General features: G+C 45.5%; 1 protein-coding gene across 5 annotated transcripts in view; it reads left to right on the top strand.

The window, feature by feature from the left end:
- The window catches only part of SLC35G1 (solute carrier family 35 member G1), a 124,956-nt gene that overhangs the window by 63,959 nt on the left and 44,274 nt on the right, over window positions 1-16,723 (top strand). The window contains exon 3 of one of the 5 annotated variants that reach the window (XR_014961602.1): window positions 3,537-3,705. The exons of the other annotated variants lie outside the window; for them this stretch is intronic. The gene's annotated coding sequence lies outside the window, so the exon portion shown is untranslated. The remainder of the gene's footprint in view (window positions 1-3,536; window positions 3,706-16,723) is intronic. 5 annotated transcript variants of the gene reach the window in all.

The following is a 16,723-nucleotide window of genomic DNA, read 5'->3' as shown; positions in this document are numbered from 1 at the left end:
GCTCCAATGCCTTTGACAATGTTTTTCTGATCTGCTTTCTAAAACAGTACAGTACCATCTGCATTGAGTTGTAACCTACTCATTCCTTCTATTGGAGCTTGTATGTTTTGGGTTCTACATAAGGCTATCACTAATGGTTCTATAAACATATCAACAAGCAGTGGAGCTAATGGGTACCCCTAGCATGTTCACCTAAATTTGGGCCCCGTCTGAATCTTCCCAGTGTTGATTATAATTTTATTTTACTCCTGTATATCATTTTTTATTAATCTGATTGGGAAGACCCATTTTTTGTAAAGGTATTAAATAAACATTCCTACTCCACAAAGTCAAAGGCCTTTTGGCATCCGGTTATATTATTACTGCAGGCACTTTTATTATTACTGTGGGTACTTACTCTCTGTGTTTGAAGCGGATCAATATTTCTCTTACGAACTAAGCCATTTTGTTTTGGCTGAACTAAAATGTCTAATATTGTTGCCAGTATGTTAGCTAACGGTTTACCAAAAAAAGTATTGTCATTATTTGATGTTACAAGCCTGAACGGGGATGGTTCTGTGAGAAATGTCCCTTGTTTTAATAATAGACTCATGATAACTTTAATTTTAAATGAGGGGGGAACTTTCATCCTGAGAGGCTACGATTCAACAGCTCCTAGAGATATTTATTAATTGCAGAATAAAGGTTGTGTAAACCTATATAAGAGGGCCATCCTCCCCACTGGCTTTCCCAGATTATTTATCCAAAATGATGTTCTTAATTTCTTCTTCTATGAACAGGTGGATCAGCTTTTGAGCTTGTTCCCTATGCAACTACAGGATGGCTATTTTACTCAAATTATTTATAATTTCCTGTCCAGAAATCTCAAAGGCTGAATGATATATCTTCTTGTAGTTGTTCAAGAAGAGGTCATCTATCTCTAGCGGGTTTCCAGGTATTTGCTCATTTTCTGGGTTTCTGTTCCTGTTTATTTGTTTATTTTCATCTGCCTTGCTTTCTATGCTAATATCTTGTCTACCATTTCCCCCTCCTCATATCTAGTGTCTCACTAAGAGATCGGGTCACATGCCTCATTTCCCTCAACCTTGGTGGAACACATTTCTCCCCTGGTAACTTATCATACAAACATACTGATAATCATGAACTTCAACTAGTGGGCAAATGAAGAAACGTGCGGACAATCATCAATAGATTTCACCGACCTGCTCTGTAGTTGGAACTTTGAACAACATGCGTTCCTACCTACCCACACCAAAGGCCACACTTTAAATCAGGTCTGGTCCACTAACCTGTCGGTCTCTGACCTAATGGTCCTGCCCTATGTATGGTCAGACCATTACTTAATTAGATTCCTGCTTACTCGCCTGATCCTTCCTAAACCCTCCTCCACCTCAGGTACCTTTACTAGGAACTGGGCCTGAGTTAATATAGAATCTTTCTGCAGTTCATTGGCAACATTACACAATACTAATGTCAGTATAGACCGATATGAAAAAGGAATCGCAAACTGGCTAACATGTCCCCCCGCCACCTAGAAAATCAGACTGGCCAGGCGCCATGAGGTGTCAAAATGGTTCTCATAAGGTTTAACAACAGCAAAACTCAGAATCCAGTGGGCCGAACGCAAATAGTGAATTAATTACTCCCTGAAAACAAGAAAGTGTACCTGGCACATCTCAAAAACTAAAAAAATCCCGTATACGAGCTGAATAGACCTTCTCAGAAGAAATCATAAACTCGACAAATAAGTCCAAGGAAATTTTCGGAATCGTATCTGAATTATCTAATCCCAATAGAGTGACCACAAAAGTCCCACCCACAGAGGATTTATGTAATACCCTAAATTCAATGCGACATCTCACAAATGACTAGTAACATACTTGCAGGCAGTACATCCATATGGAAGTAGACCCATTGACATAGGAACAATATCGATGATAATATGTAGCTAATGCGCAGCATCACTATCCCCCCAGCTCTGGGCAGCTCACAAATGTCTCCCCGATAGGAATTCTATGCCCCCCATATTCGCGACCATTTTGCCGGACACCCACTGAATTCGTATATGGGCTTTTCAGTTACCATACTCCAGTCCATATCGTTAGCTCAGTCGTCGATCGTCGGTGGTCTTGGGGCTCTCCACAGTCATGCAATATTTCGTTTGGCCACCATGAATCCCAGAGTGGCCCAGATTCTTTCCTTGGCAGTCAGATCAGTGGGATCCCAAATGTTCAATAGCACCAATTTAATGTTGCACTGCACCTGTTTCCCCAATACCTCTTCCATCATGAGCACCACACTCCCCAGTAATTCTGAATCCCGGCACACTCCCAGAGAGTATGAATGAAGGTGCCCTCCTGCCCACACAGTCTCGCACAACCACCATCTTGGGTATACCCCATACGGACCAGTGAGGTCCCTGACAAATATACCTTGTGGAAAATCTTTAATTGGACCAATCGGAATCGGGAGGAGATGGCAACCTCATGGGGAGAAGCCACCGCAGCCCGCCACTCCTCGTCGCCCAGACCAGCCACATCGTGGTCCTATATACCTCTCAGACTGTACCATTGTTATGTTTATTTATTTGTTTATAGAGTTTTATAAAGCGCGAACATGACCATTGAGGTATCAGAGCACTGTACAAAGAGTCTAATGAGGGTTGGGTACAGTAAGGCATAAGTCTCTTAAGAAATGCTGTTCATAGAAACCAGCCCAGGAGGTTTTGTAGGAATGAAGGGTTGCAACGCATTCTTTTATTGTCTCATTATTTTACAGTCCTGCATCCTTTCCTTTACTGTAAGCTTCATAATGTCTGGATTACTTACCAATAATCTTCATTACACCAATTCCTTATTCCTCATTCCACTACTTACACTATGCATTTGTGAGGAGAATCTCCTTCACTCCAGTCATCTGTAATAAGCACCTCTCACAAATCAATCAAACAAAATAAATAACCCCTCCAAGAGCAGATAGTGACCACGACGCCCTTTGCGCACAGCTCTAGTTGGGTTTCCTTGTCTAAACTTTTCCAACAGAATCATGCATACCCTTAAATTCCATTGTTGTGACCAACAATCATTGGAATGTGAAATGGAGAAGGATATCCAACAACGTCAGAGCCTTAAGCTTACTATATTCAATCTTTTTACAACTATTTAGCTCTTTCTATCTCAGGGCCAAAAAATGGCCCTAAGTTCGTTAGTCTTCAAAGTGAGCTGATAAATCAATTGAAAAAATATCTCACCAAAGAAAGACAAAGAGGTCAGTTGGTCAACTCCTAACCAAGATGGTTTTCCCCTCAGTGCAGAGTGGCTAAGGACGGCTCCTAGGAGAAATCTTCTTACTTACCTAATCTCATCTAAATTGGCAGCTCTGGCAGAAGGACATGTGTAGCTGTAGGCCCTCGCCATGCAGCTGCTGTCAAATTAGGGAGAATTACTGTTTAATGAGACTCATTATATTTTATGGAACATGACGAAAATAGATGTCTAAAATACAAGTTATATTTTAAAATTGACTTTACCTTACAGAAAATCAAGTGTGAAGATACCTTGAAAGTTCACCTCACAGAACACAGCCAAATGGGTATCATAACTCCGCTCTGAAGCGTATTTCAAAAGCGGAAAGAAGTCCCAGCCATCGGTGTTTCAACAGTAAGCCGCCATCAGCTAAAGTACACAAACAAATGCGTGCAGCCAGGTAACGTTTAGTTTGCAGCCAGGTTAAGTTAAATAAAGGCACAATTAAATAATGAAAATGCACAAGAAACAGAGAAATGTAGCCGTGCGTGCTGCCACAAAAATAATTCTTCAAATGCATCATCAAAAGTAGTCACAGCCATCATAGCGGATGAGAAGCAGATGAGAATGAGTAATTAGGCCTTCATGACACTGATAAGAGAAACACACCTTTAAAAAAAGTAAATACGATGCTCAACCAATAGAAACGAAGGAAAACTAAAGTGACAAACCCACGGACAAATAAGAAGTGAATAACAAGTGAAGGCGGGATGTAAACCCCCTTTGAAGATATATTAAATGCAATAGATTTCACAAGCACAGTGCAAGCGCCGTGCAGGCGAAACCTAAAAAGGAAATCAGGACCTCCCAGGTAACTATTGCCTGATCTGTTTGATCGATATAAGCCATAAGATCTTTTACAGGCAGGTCCTAGCTAGACTGTTGGAGTGGAAGTCCGAAGACCAAATCCTCTCTAATCTCCAGTCAGGGTTCAGGAGCAAGGTTAGCAGCCTGGATCAGGTGCGTTGTTTCAAGACAATAAGCTGGAAATACATTGACCTGCAGTAGCGAACACATATATGGGGCATTTATCGACTTGAGAGCTGCCTTTGACCTCATCCCCAAGGAAAGCCTATGGAGGGTCCTAATGGAGTAGAGGGTCCAGGCAGACCTTTTAAGAATTCTGATCAGACTCCATTCTCATACTTACACACTGGTGAGATGGCACAAGGATGTAGATCTTACACCCCAAATTCCCATCAGATGAGGCGTAAGACAGGGTTACCTCCTAACCCTATCAAATTATATATTAATGGTGTTATTGACTGGTTACCAAATTGTAACCATGACACCCCGAAATCTACAGGGATGAGCACCCCTGTGCTCATGTTTGCAGAGGATACACACTTGTTTTCCAGGACTATGGGGTTGCAGGTCCTTTTGAACAAATTGGCTTCTTTCTGTATGGCCAGAGGGCTTGAGATAAACACTTCTAAATCAATTTTCATGGTGAATTGACTCCATTGCTCCTTTAGGGGAAAGATGCTCATTGAGGGAGCCACAATAGAGCAGGGCAAATGCTTTGATTACTTAGCCGTCAGACTGACTCAGAATAGCTATTGGGGCCTTCAGATTCTGAAAAGTAAAGACATACTCAAGCATAGAGTGTCTGCTAATTTGAGGAAATTTAAGGTCACTTCATGTGGGGCGTTCTCCTCAGTTCTTGCAGTCTACAGGGCCACAGCCCTAAATGGGACTACGTATGGAGTAGAGCTCTGGAGAAGTGCTGATACCTCTCCCCTTGTGCGTGCTGAAAATATATTAATTGGATCAATCTTTAACATGTCGAATAGCTCCCCCATAGTCCCCATTCGTTTTGACACAGCACTACAAAGATCAATGCCGTTGCCTCTTTAAAGATGCTGAAGTACTGGTTACGAATTTGATCATTACCGAAGCTAGCTACTTATTCGTGACACTCTAGCTGAGCTGATAAAGCTTGATGGAAGGGCTCAGATGCCATAGCTCAGCACGATTAAGACCCTTTGTGGTTTTATCAAAACAGGAGAAGTTTGGCATACTCCTTAAGCGTTGTCTAAGGGTAAAAAAGAGTTTTTGGTAGTGCATGTTACACAAGCTCTGGAATGAACAAAGGGACGAGGGTATGGTAGCAAAATGTATTTTGCAGAAGTGCTCACCAAGCTTTAAACCCAGTCTTACTAGAACTTTGTATAACAGGTTCAGAACTATCAACTTTCCAATGAAATCCCTTATAGCACAATGGTAAGGGTCTCAAAACTCAGCTGCTGATTGCCATTTCTACCCACTAACTATTGAGTCAAAGGATCACTTCCTGTTTTTCCGTCCGGGACACGTGACCCCAAGAAAGTGCTGAATAGTTCCAATGTGTTGGCTGTAGGGCACAATGCATTATACTGGGATGCAACACTTTGGTGCAGCTTACCTTTGTCACGTAAAGATACCTCCTTTGGGCTTGGAGAATAAGGTCAGTGAGACTTGGTAAACTGCCGAATAACCCTCTTTTAATGCACAATGCTCAGCTGCTCTTTGCCATCTGTCGTTAAGGCCTAATGCTCGATTGCTATTTGGCACAACTTTATCCTGCTGCTCTAGCATTTGACCTGTTAATCATTTCTGATTTATTGCTTATGTTTTAAGGCCTTTTTTAAAATTGTTTTAAATGTTGCTGACATTTGTTTTTGCATTTTAACTACAAACCATTAGTCACTTGCTAGTGGCACAACACCTGATAAGGTGCATTTATCCAACTACACTGAGTCATGCCAACACGTTTATATTAGAAGACAGGCTATCCCAGCGATAGGTGTTTTGTCGCTCATTTTATTTTCTGCAAATTTTAATGTTTGAGTTATTAAATGCAATCAATTGTGTACTGTGAGAAGTTGGCCTGGCATATGCTGTCTCCTAGTTATAGGGGACACCTTGCACCAGTCCAATTCGACTCTTATTGATGATAGGTTTAAGACAACCTTTAAAGAAAGCTATCCTAGTGGTAGCTGTGGAGAGCAGCCTTCAGGCTAAGTCTTGAAGGAGTGTTAAGCTTATTGTTTTACCATAGATAACCTCTTGAATGACCAAATGAAAGAGTAGTCCACACAGGTATATATATAAAATATATGTATTTATTCTAAACAGAATCCCACAGTCTCTTAATGAGGCTAGAGGCAAAGTTACATTTCAAACAAGCATTGATAGACACAATAAATAGCACTGGAATCACAGGGCCCCAGGGGGGGACCAAACCATATATTAAAAAAGTGGTATAAGAACCACGACAATTCTACAGACAATGCCTAGGGCATTTAGGATCCCTGGCCCCTTAAGAATCCACCCCAGGTTATGAGGAAGGGGACCCACGGGAGGCGCGTGCAGTGGAAATAGCTGCTATCGGGATCTCTATTATATCCTATGGAGAATGTCGCGGTTTTGATTTAAACAGATTAAAGACACTTCTAGCAGGAGTTCAAAGTTTAAACCTTAGAGTTAAGCTTTTGAGGAGCCCACTACCACGAGAGTACCGAGGTACCACTGTTATCTGCCCCAGGGAAGCCGGGTGCATAGGTCATTTTCGATGTCGGGTCGCGGGTTGATTTTCAATGGGAAAATGTACAAAACTGCTGCTAGCCAAAAGCGTGAAGATTGAAGTTGTAGAGTTTGTAGAGAAGAACCTGAAAGCAGAGGGGACAGAGTCTGGGTCACGGCACAGTGACCAGGGAGCTCAAAGGAAAGAGCCCTTCAATGTCGGGGGCTTCAAGTGGAAAGAGGTGTAGCTTGGATCTGCAGCCACGGGCTCCGGGAGGCTTCAAGGAAGGCCAGCTTCTGGAGGGCAACTGTCCCACGTCGGATAAGGGTCGCTGCGGTGTTAGTGTCTGGATTGGATCCACTAAGCCTTGGCAACCGCAACCCACGCAAGATGAACAAATCAGCTACTGGTGCAGACCCACGAGGTCTGTGAGAGGTCTCCTTTGGAGAGACTGTAGAGCAGGCATGGAGCAACCAGGGGAACTCTTGAAAGTCGAGATTGACCTCCGCTAGGGCCCACAAGTCGAGAGACAAGGAACCACGGGAGGCGGCAATTTGGCATGCGTAAAAGGGAGGCTAGGGTTCTGATATTTGGCACAATTGCTGCAAAGTGGTTGGCTCGATAACGGGCCAAAGCACAACTTCCCCACTGGTCAGGGTCGTGTGCTATGCATGAGGTGGCCGGTGTCCTGGGGTATTGGAGATCTCGCCACCCACGCGGTCCACGGTGCTCAGCCTTGCTGTGCACACTCACTGGCCTCTGGGATGCTCAGGAAACCCATCTCAAGGTTGCTGGGAGTCGACGAAGTCCGTAGGAGCAGCGAAGTCCCGACCGGGTCACTTGCAGTGATTCAGGTGCCTGCCAAGCAAGGGGGGTAACTCCTTTACCCCAAGGGAGATTTCTTCAGTCAGCTGGGCAGCAGCTCGTCGAAGGTCAAGTCTGGAAAGTCCAAGATTAATCTGAGGCTCTGGGGCCACGTTATTCACCTTTATCCCCAAGATTAGGGGAGTGTCCAGAGTAGTGTCCACCAATGAGTGGTGAGGCGGGAAAGGGTAGCTACACCCTCTCCCCTTTGTGTGTTTCCCGCCTGGGTGAGGGGCAGGATGCCCCTGAACCGGTTCCAAGCGGTGTATGCAGAATGTAGGCGTTGTAGCAGCCGATGTGCAACTCTGAAAGGCATCCTAAGGTGCACCCACCCAGTTCCAATCCACATATCCTGTCTGGGGGGGGAACAACATTTACAACGCAACTTTTACAACGCACTACACTTAAAACGCATTTTTTACAACGCAACATCCATTACAACGCATTCCATTACATAGCATGACACTACAACGCATTTTTAAAAACTACCTTTACAACGCATTCCATTACATCGCATACTACCTTTACAACGCATACCATTACAACGCATAATATTACACTACACTATCCAACACTTACCCTACTGTTGCACCCCCTGGAGTTAGAATAGTAATTTTTACCCCTATACTATCCAACACTTACCCTACTGTTGCACCCCCTGGAGTTAGAATAGTCATTTTTACCCCTATACTATCCAACACTTACCCTACTGTTGCACCTCCTGGAGTTAGAATAGTAATTTTTACCCCTATACTATCCAACACTTACCCTACTGTTGCACCTCCTGGAGTTAGAATAGTAATTTTTACCCCTATACTATCCAACACTTACCCTACTGTTGCACCCCCTGGGTAATTTTTACCCCTATACTATCCAACACTTACCCTACTGTTTTACCCCCTGGAGTTAGAATAGTAATTTTTACTCCTATACTATCCAACACTTTCCCTACTGTTGCACCCCCTGGAGTTAGAATAGTAATTTTTAGCCCTATACTATCCAACACTTACCCTACTGTTGCACCCCCTGGAGTTAGAATAGCAATTTTTACCCCTATACTATCCAACACTTACCCTACTGTTGCACCCCCTGGAGTTAGAATAGTAATTTTTACCCCTATACTATCCAATACTTACCCTACTGTTGCACCCCCTGGAGTTAGAATAGTAATTTTTACCCCTATACTATCCAACACTTTCCCTACTGTTGCACCCCCTGGAGTTAGAATAATAATTTTTACCCCTATACTATCCAACACTTACCCTACTGTTGCACCCCCTGGAGTTAGAATAGTAATTTTACCCCTATACTATCCAACACTTACCCTACTGTTGCACCCCCTGGAGTTAGAAAAGTAATTTTTACCCCTATACTATCTAATACTTACCTTAAATGCAATTTAATATTATGCGTTGTAATGGTATGCGTTGTAAAGGTAGTATGCGATGTAATGGAATGCGTTGTAAAGGTAGTTTTTAAAAATGCGTTGTAGTGTCATGCTATGTAATGGAATGCGTTGTAATGGATGTTGCGTTGTAATAAATGCGTTGTAAGTGCATGCGTTGTAAAAGTGTGCGTTGTAACGACATACATCCGTCTGGGGAGGTGCCACAGGAGCCCTATTGTCCAGCTGGCGAGGCTGGGATTTTCCCCAGCGGCAAAATTGAACAAGTGGCCAGGAGGAAAAAATATAGGAAAAATAAATTCACAATAGAGGGCGGAGTATTCCTCTATTGGTAGTACATAGTCCTGTTCTTCATACGCAAGCAATTCAACAAAAGAAACAATCACATACCAAAGATCACATAATTTAATTAGTGTAATCTAGGGATTACTTCATCCAGATTAAAGGGTTTTTTTTCTCTATGCAACGGACATATTTACATACATATACAAAAGACATGTATTGCACACATATATAACACTTATATACGGAATGGCAAAAGGGAAACCACAAAAAGTTTAGAAAAGTAATACGGATAAATAGCAACAAAATCAAGTTCCTAGCACCCAAATTATTGGAAAGGAAGTGTCCACCTATAACCTATAGGTAATACACTAGGAGGAAGTCTTATAAACACAATTGGCTCTAGGGTCACTGCAGAGCCTCAATCAAAAAATTGTGCATGAATTCTTCTTAGAATAAATCATATAATTTTCTCATCAGACTCCTGGAAACAAAGTCTGTCGACGCGGGCGCGTTTCGGCCAAAAGAAACATCACGGCCTCCTCAGGACAGGGGTGAAGAAAAGTGACCTAAACAACAAATTCCAAAGGGATAAACAAATATCAATGTCCATTCAAAACACAAACTCCCTCAATCTATGTGCCGAACACCGAAAAAAACGAACTGATACCAAAGCAGGGTATGAAGTAAAAAATAAATCATAAGAAGCAAAAGAATAAATCAAGCAAGGAAACCGAAAAGGAATTAAAACAGCCACCATGGAAGAGGAAAGAATCAACCATCTCCAAAGCCACGTGTGTCACACTAAAAAATCTATTAATACCAATTCTAGAAAAGGGGAGGTAACAAAAGAGAGAAAACTGCAACAGGGTATCCGCCACTCACCAATCTAGAGGTGGACCCAATATCACCACTAAGAATAGATCCCAAAGGTGATATCCAAGAAAGGACCAAAGTATTAATCACATACCAGAATTCCATCTGTCAGCACTATCCGAAATAAATAAATCCAACTGCGGCAGAGGGGAGGAGCAACTCTTTAATCCCAATCAAAGGCACATCTCCAGGACCTCAAATAAACTATGCGGTGCCAACTTCATTAGGGAGACATAAATCTAAAAGGGAAATCGAGATAGGTACTAAAAATCAAGTCGGACATTTCTCAGAATAGTTAAACAGCATAAAGTCAAGAAATGTCCAAATCACTCGCGCAGAGACATAGCCACAGGTTAAGGAACAAGGCCCCACTATAATTCTAACCTTCACACTAACGGGGACCGGCATGAGATTTTCCCCAGCAACAGCCAGCCAGAGTCGTGTGGGTGGCGGGTAGTAGCCATTTTGTACTACGTGTGCACTTTTAAATTGGTGTCTAAATTCTGCCGCTTTTCCCATATCGCCGCTCTAGCAGGGGGGAATCATGCCCTCATGCCCATGGCTGGACTGGGGGTATGATTCCTACATGTTTGACACCAAACACGATATGGTTCTGTGTAGCCATTCTCAAGTTATCGCGTTATCGCGATAGACTTATAATGCGGTTAAGAGTATATGGTATGGCTACACTACAAACAACCCAGCAATGATTTTATGAAGGTTGCAGAGGGGCCTACTCAGGTAGGGGTCCCCCCTCACACATACCTCAGCACCCTGCCTTGTAGGATTACCAAGGCCTGCTATAGGGGTGACCTATGAGAGTATGTGTGTTGTAATGGGGTGGGATATAGGGTACCTATATCCCGGTAAGGGGTGCTAGCACCACCTTACCCAGACTATAGTAGTGGTCTGGTGGTGTCAGTTTGTATGGCTGTCCCAGGGTGGCACAATAAGTGCTGCAGCCCTGGTAGGCCTACTGAGGGACCCATGCCCTGGGTACCTAGGGTACCATCTACAAGGGACTGCCAGGGTATCCTCAGTATCCAATTGGTTTGTACCTAGGGTACTCACATCAATTTTAGGGAGAAAGCAGATAGGCTGGGGTCCTGGATAGCAGGATCCCAGCCAGACTAGTCAAAAACCACTCAAATACCAGGCAAAAAGTTGGGGGCAACCATTAGTCAGATGCCACCTTCCTACATAACCCCCCCCCCCCCCCAAACGAAAGGAGATAAGGCTAACCTTGTCCAGATAAGCCTTTATTTCCTGAGTGGCCATATAAGGAAGAACCTGCACTAGCATGCTTGCTCCCTGTCTCATGGTCCACTTGGGAAATCCTACCCCAAGGGGTTCTAGAGTCTCTCCAAAGTCTAGGGGAATTACCTGTATTGGTTTTTGGTACAGAGGTGGGCTGGTGGGGTGTCTGAGTCTGGAAGTGAGGCCCTATTTGGGGTGGTCTCAACCTCCTCAGGTCACTGGTCACCATGGAAGCCTTTCTGCCCATGACTGTGTCATATCTGGCCCTAAGGGTCAACCTCTGGCTGCCTACAGCTGGGGGTTGGGTCCCTTTGGTTGGAATAGTGGAGGGCACTGGAAGGGTTGGGGCAACTATGCCCCAGGTTTCCCTGTGCCCATCAACGTCCATTTGAGGGGTACCTGTACCTAGGGGTAAGGGGGATCCCTCAGTTTGTAGAGGAATATTCACCTGGCTAGAACTACTCTGCTGGGTGTCCCTACTCTGCTGATGAGGGGGTTCCTCTGGCCAGGGGCCCATTAAGGGTCCACTGACCTCCCTGACCTCTGCAGCCGTGGGCTGACTGAGGCAGGGTAGAGAGGAGCAGGATACCTGCTCCAGACTGGGTACCACCTTGGAAGGATCCCCTGCCATCAGAGAGGTGGCCAGGCCAGGCCTGTCCACTTCTGGGGCAGTTACTTCACAAGGGGCAGGATCAGTTCCCTGAGAAACTTGACCTTTACCTTTAGTCTGGTGGGGGGAGGGCTGTTCCTCAGCCCCTATGCTCTCTGTTTGTGTGGAGTGATCCATAGTTTCAGGCTTCACTCCCTTTATTTTCTCCTGGGGTTGAGGTGAGGCCCTCAGGGTCTCATCCACTCTCTCAGGGATGCCTACCATTCTTAAATGGGCATTGTGGTCTACCTCAGCCCAGGCTGGGATTTCCAGATCATTCCCCAGTAGACAATCTACAGGCAAGGTGGGGGACACTGCCACTCTCTTTGGGCCAGTGACCCCTCCCCGGCTGAGATTTACCACTGCCATGGGATGGTCTGTCCTAACTCCATCAACATTGGTCACCTGGTAGCTAAACCCAGGTAAAAGCTGTTCTAGGGGCACTAGTCTCTTGGTCACCATGGTGACACTAGCCCCTGTGTCCTTGTAGGCCACAGCCTTCTGACCATTGATCATGGGCTCTTGTCTGTACCTGCCCAAGATATTGGGACTCATGGTAAAGTTGGCAAACACCATGCCACCATCACAGACTAGAGTTGCTTGTGTAGGGGACCTGGTTAGGCCAGAGTCCACCTGCGTTCCCCAAGAAAACCCAACTAAGTTTTTGGGTGTACTCCCACCACCTGGGGGATTACTACTAGTAGCAACAGGAGGTGTTGGAGCTGCAATGGGAGGAACATTTTCTTTATTGCCATTCTTTGGACAGCTGGAGTCAGTTTTCCAGGGGCCAGGTTGCTTACACACATGGCAATATGGTTTCTTGTTAGAAGAGGAAGGATTTTGGGACCCACCCCCAGCACTGGGTTTTTGGGGCCCTTCAGGGGACTTTTCTGCTTTATTATCCCCACCTTTCTCTTTGGGCTTAGTGGAATCTTTCTTCTGGTCACCACCTTGGTGCTTGGGCCTGATCCTGGTTCTGACCCATTTGTCTGCCTGCTTTCTCAATTCTTGGGGAGAGGTCAGATCAGAGTCCACCAGGTGCTGGTGTAAGAGTTGGTTCTGACAATTATTAAGAATCTGCTCCCTCATGATGAGATTGTACAATCCTTTGTAATCATTTACTTTACTGCCAGTTAACCAACCTTCCAATGCCTTGGTAGCACAATCCACAAAGTCTACCCAATCTTGATCCTGTGCTTTCTGGGTGTCTCTGAACTTAAGTCTGTATTGATCAGTGGTTAAGCCAAACCCATCTATTAAAACATCTCTCAAGATATAGTAATCATCTGCATCCTCTTCTCTTACAGAGAGGAGCTTGTCTCTACCTTTGTCTGCAAAGGAGAGCCACAGGATTGCTGCCCACTGCTCTACTGGGACCCTTTGTACTTTACAGGCCCTCTCAAGAGCAGTGATCCATTTGTGGATATCATCCCCTGTATGATAGGGGGGCACAATCTTGTGGAGGTTCCTATTGTCAGGGACTTTCTCTCTAACTCTAGGGGTTTCATTACTGCCACCAGGGGTCTCTAGACCCCACTTTCCTGAAGCTTTCTGAAGCTCCAGGGACTCCCTGTCTAATGCTAACTGTTCTCTCCTGAGCTGTAGTTTAGCCTGCTCAAACTGGATCAGTCTGCATTTCCTTTCTTGGGAGGATTCTCTCCTCTGAGGAGAGGCAGAGGTCCTTTTGGATCTCCTAGAATGGTTGGACCCCTCTGAGGGGGATCTGTTCCTTCTGTTTGGATCCACCACTCTCCCTTTAGGGATGGAGAGAGTGTCTTTTGGGCCTTCACCTCCATGTTGTGAGCGGCCTGGTTCTTCCAGGTCAGGATCATTATCCTCTTCCTGGTCCTCATCAGAGTCCACTCTGGGAGTGTCCTCTTCTGAGGGATGCCCACCCAACTCGTCTACCCCCTCAGACACTAAAGTCTGCTTGAAGTCTGCTATGAGCAGGATTTCCCTGAGACGTTGAGTATTGGCACCCTTGTATGTCTTAAGTTTCCTAGAGGTGCACATCTCCCTAAGATCAGCAAAGGAAAGATGATCATATTTGTCGACTGGAACCCTCTGGGGTCCTTCCAGAGCCTTATGGGCACCTGAACCTGAAGACATTTCTAGTGTAGTGGTACTGGTGTATCTACCTACACTAGGTGTGGCCTACTGAACCCTTTCTCGAGTTGTAGTCAAGGTGTGCTAAACCCTCTACATACAACTCCTAAGTTCAGTAGAACTTATTGTATTCTAAGCTTGAGTTTATATGTACCTTTGGTACCAAGTGGCTTTCACTTTAGAAATTCAATTTGTTATCTGGTAAAACAATGGCAAGCTTGAATCCAACCGCTGCACACCAATGTGAGAAGTTGGCCTGGCATATGCTGTCTCCTAGTTATAGGGGACACCTTGCACCAGTCCAATTCGACTCTTATTGTTGATAGGTTTAAGACAACCTTTAAAGAAAGCTATCCTAGTGGTAGCTGTGGAGAGCAGCCTTCAGGCTAAGTCTTGAAGGAGTGTTAAGCTTATTGTTTTACCATAGATAACCTCTTGAATGACCAAATGAAAGACTAGTCCACACAGGTATATATATAAAATATATGTATTTATTCTAAACAGAATCCCACAGTCTCTTTATGAGGCTAGAGGCAAAGTTACATTTCAAACAAGCATTGACAGACACAATAAATAGCACTGGAATCACAGGGCCCCAGGGGGGGACCAAACCATATATTAAAAAAGTGGTATAAGAACCACGACAATTCTACAGACAATGCCTAGGGCATTTAGGATCCCTGGCCCCTTAAGAATCCACCCCAGGTTATGAGGAAGGGGACCCACGGGAGGCGCGTGCAGTGGAAATAGCTGCTATCGGGATCTCTATTATATCCTATGGAGAATGTCGCGGTTTGATTTAAACAGATTAAAGACACTTCTAGCAGGAGTTAAAAAGTTAAAACCTTAGAGTTAAGCTTTTGAGGAGCCCACTACCACGAGAGTACCGAGGTACCACTGTTACCTGCCCCAGGGAAGCCGGGTGCATAGGTCGTTTTCGATGTTGGGTCGCGGGCTGATTTTCAATGGGAAAATGTACAAAACTGCTGCTAGCCAAAAGCGTCGATGATGCCGTGAAGATTGAAGTTGTAGAGTTTGTAGAGAAGAACCTGAAAGCAGAGGGGACAGAGTCTGGGTCACGGCACAGTGACCAGGGAGCTCAAAGGAAAGAGCCCTTCAATGTCGGGTGCTTCAAGTGGAAAGAGGTGTAGCTTGGATCTGCAGCCACGGGCTCCGGGAGGCTTCAGGGAAGGCCAGCTTCTGGAGGGCGACTGTCCCACGTCGGATGAGGGTTGCTGCGGCGTTCGTGTCCGGATTGGATCCACTAAGCCTTGGCAACCGCAACCCACGCAAGATAAACAAATCAGCTACTGGTGCAGACCCACGAGGTCTGTGAGAGGTCTCCTTTGGAGAGACTGTAGAGCAGGCCTGGAGCAACCAGGGGAACTCTTGAAAATCAAGATTGACCTCCGCTAGGGCCCACAAGTTGAGAGACAAGGGACTGGGGGAGGCGGCAATTTGGCGTGCGTAAAAGGGAGGGGGCTAGGGTGCTGATCTTTGGCACAATTGCTGCAAAGTGGTTGGCTCGATAACTGGCCAAAGCACAACTTCCCCACTGGTCAGGGTCATGTGCTATGCAAGAGGTGGCCGGTGTCCTGGGGTATTGGAGATCTCGGCACCCACGCGGTCCACGGAGCTCAGCCTTGCTGTGCACACTCACTGGCCTCTGGGATGCTCAGGAAACCCACCTCAAAGTTGCTGGGAGTCGACGAAGTCCATAGGAGCAGTGAAGTCCCGACCGGGTCACTTGCAGTGTTTCAGGTGCCTGCCAAGCAAGGGGGTAACTCCTTTACCCCAAGGGAGATTTCTTCAGTCAGCTGGGCAGCAGCTCATCGAAGGTCAAGTCTGTAAAGTCCAAGATTAATCTGAGGCTCTGGGGCCACGTTATTCACCTTTGTCCCCAAGATTAGGGGAGTGTCCAGAGTAGTGTCCACCAATGAGTGGTGAGGCGGGAAAGGGTGGCTACAACCTCTCCCCTTTGTGTGTTTCCCGCCTGGGCGAGGAGCAGGATGCCCCTGAACCGGTTCCAAGCGGTGTATGCAGAATGTAGGCGCTGTAGCAGCCTACGTGCAACTCTGAAAGGCATCCTAAGGTGCACCCACCCAGTTCCAATCCACATATCCTGTCTGGGGAGGTGCTAGCACCTCCCTGCCACAGGAGCCCTATTGTCCAGCTGGCGAGGCTGGGATTTTCCCCAGCAACAGCCAGCCAGAGTCGTGTGGGTGGCGGGTAGTAGCCATTTTGTACTACGTGTGCACTTTTAAATTGGTGTCTAAATTCTGCCGCTTTTCCCATATCGCCGCTCTAGCAGGGGGGAATCATGCCCTCATGCCCATGGCTGGACTGGGGGTATGATTCCTACATGTTTGACATCAAACACGATATGGTTCTGTGTAGCCATTCTCAAGTTATCGCGTTATCGCGATAGACTTATAATGCGGTTAAGAGTATATGGTATGGCTACACTACAAACA

Source organism: Triturus cristatus, chromosome 1_2, assembly GCF_964204655.1.
Source record: "Triturus cristatus chromosome 1_2, aTriCri1.1, whole genome shotgun sequence".
NCBI lineage: Eukaryota > Metazoa > Chordata > Amphibia > Caudata > Salamandridae > Triturus > Triturus cristatus.
Note: the sequence above shows the minus strand (reverse complement) of the source record. Positions and strands in the feature narration are given on the sequence as shown.